We start from the raw sequence: 2,500 nt of genomic DNA, 5'->3' as shown, positions 1-2,500 counted from the left end.
CCGAAGAAAACCAAAAAGGAATCCGAAGAAAACCAAAAAGGAATCCGAAGAAAACCGAAGGAATCCGAAGAAAACCGAAGGAATCCGAAGAAAACCAAAGGAATCCGAAGAAAACCAAAAAGGAATCCGAAGAAAACCAAAAAGGAATCCGAAGAAAACCGAAGGAATCCGAAGAAAACCAAAAAGGAATCCGAAGAAAACCAAAAAGGAATCCGAAGAAAACCAAAAAGGAATCCGAAGAAAACCAAAAAGGAATCCGAAGAAAACCAAAAAGGAATCCGAAGAAAACCAAAAAGGAATCCGAAGAAAACCAAAAAGGAATCCGAAGAAAACCAAAAAGGAATCCGAAGAAAAACAAAAAGGAATCCGAAGAAAACCAAAAAGGAATCCGAAGAAAACCAAAGGAATCCGAAGAAAACCAAAAAGGAATCCGAAGAAAACCAAAAAGGAATCCGAAGAAAACCAAAAAGGAATCCGAAGAAAACCAAAAAGGAATCCGAAGAAAACCAAAAAGGAATCCGAAGAAAACCAAAAAGGAATCCCAAGAAAACCAAAAAGGAATCCGAAGAAAACCACAAAGGAATCCGAAGAAAACCAAAAAGGAATCCGAAGAAAACCAAAAAGGAATCCGAAGAAAACCAAAAAGGAATCCGAAGAAAACCAAAAAGGAATCCGAAGAAAACCAAAAAGGAATCCGAAGAAAACCAAAGGAATCCGAAGAAAACCAAAAAGGAAATCGAAGAAAACCAAAAAGGAATCCGAAGAAAACCACAAAGGAATCCGAAGAAAACCAAAAAGGAATCCGAAGAAAACCAAAAAGGAATCCGAAGAAAACCAAAAAGGAATCCGAAGAAAAACAAAAAGGAATCCGAAGAAAAACAAAAAGGAATCCGAAGAAAACCAAAAAGGAATCCGAAGAAAACCAAAAAGGAATCCGAAGAAAACCAAAGGAATCCGAAGAAAACCAAAAAGGAAATCGAAGAAAACCAAAAAGGAATCCGAAGAAAACCACAAAGGAATCCGAAGAAAACCAAAAAGGAATCCGAAGAAAACCAAAAAGGAATCCGAAGAAAACCAAAAAGGAATCCGAAGAAAAACAAAAAGGAATCCGAAGAAAAACAAAAAGGAATCCGAAGAAAACCAAAAAGGAATCCGAAGAAAAACAAAAAGGAATCCGAAGAAAAACAAAAAGGAATCCGAAGAAAACCAAAAAGGAATCCGAAGAAAACCAAAAAGGAATCCGAAGAAAAACAAAAAGGAATCCGAAGAAAACCAAAAAGGAATCCGAAGAAAACCAAAGGAATCCGAAGAAAACCAAAAAGGAATCCGAAGAAAACCAAAAAGGAATCCGAAGAAAACCAAAAAGGAAATCGAAGAAAACCAAAAAGGAATCCGAAGAAAACCACAAAGGAATCCGAAGAAAACCAAAAAGGAAATCGAAGAAAACCAAAAAGGAATCCGAAGAAAACCACAAAGGAAATCGAAGAAAACCAAAAAGGAATCCGAAGAAAACCACAAAGGAATCCGAAGAAAACCAAAAAGGAATCCGAAGAAAACCAAAAAGGAAATCGAAGAAAACCAAAAAGGAATCCGAAGAAAACCACAAAGGAATCCGAAGAAAACCACAAAGGAATCCGAAGAAAACCAAAAAGGAATCCGAAGAAAACCAAAAAGGAAATCGAAGAAAACCAAAAAGGAATCCGAAGAAAACCACAAAGGAATCCGAAGAAAACCAAAAAGGAATCCGAAGAAAACCAAAAAGGAAATCGAAGAAAACCAAAAAGGAATCCGAAGAAAACCACAAAGGAATCCGAAGAAAACCAAAAAGGAATCCGAAGAAAACCAAAAAGGAATCCGAAGAAAACCAAAAAGGAATCCGAAGAAAAACAAAAAGGAATCCGAAGAAAAACAAAAAGGAATCCGAAGAAAACCAAAAAGGAATCCGAAGAAAAACAAAAAGGAATCCGAAGAAAAACAAAAAGGAATCCGAAGAAAACCAAAAAGGAATCCGAAGAAAACCAAAAAGGAATCCGAAGAAAACCAAAAAGGAATCCGAAGAAAACCAAAAAGGAATCCGAAGAAAACCAAAAAGGAATCCGAAGAAAACCAAAAAAAGAATCCGAAGAAAACCAAAAAGGAATCCGAAGAAAACCAAAGGAATCCGAAGAAAACAAAGGAATCCGAAGAAAACCAAAAAAAGGAATCCGAAGAAAACAAAGGAATCCGAAGAAAACCAAAAAAGGAATCCGAAGAAAACCAAAAAGGAATCCGAAGAAAACCAAAGGAATCCGAAGAAAACCGAAGGAATCCGAAGAAAACCGAAGAAAACCGAAGGAATCCGAAGAAAACCAAAAAGGAATCCGAAGAAAACCAAAAAGGAATCCGAAGAAAACCGAAGGAATCCGAACGAGCGCAGCGCCTCGGCCGAGCGCTGAGGGATTTGCCCGTTGCATAATCTCGCTGTAATTACAAGCGATCAAGCAATGCAACCCGAGGGGGG

At 37.4% G+C, this 2,500-nt stretch overlaps 1 protein-coding gene across 7 annotated transcripts in view; it reads right to left on the bottom strand.

The window, feature by feature from the left end:
* LOC113810347 (signal peptide, CUB and EGF-like domain-containing protein 3) overlaps positions 1-2,500 on the bottom strand; it is a 104,534-nt gene that overhangs the window by 45,922 nt on the left and 56,112 nt on the right. The gene's annotated exons all lie outside the window — the stretch shown is intronic.

This window comes from Penaeus vannamei, chromosome 15, assembly GCF_042767895.1.
Source record: "Penaeus vannamei isolate JL-2024 chromosome 15, ASM4276789v1, whole genome shotgun sequence".
NCBI lineage: Eukaryota > Metazoa > Arthropoda > Malacostraca > Decapoda > Penaeidae > Penaeus > Penaeus vannamei.
The sequence above is the reverse complement of the archived record's forward strand: the minus strand, read 5'-3'. Positions and strand labels throughout refer to the sequence as shown.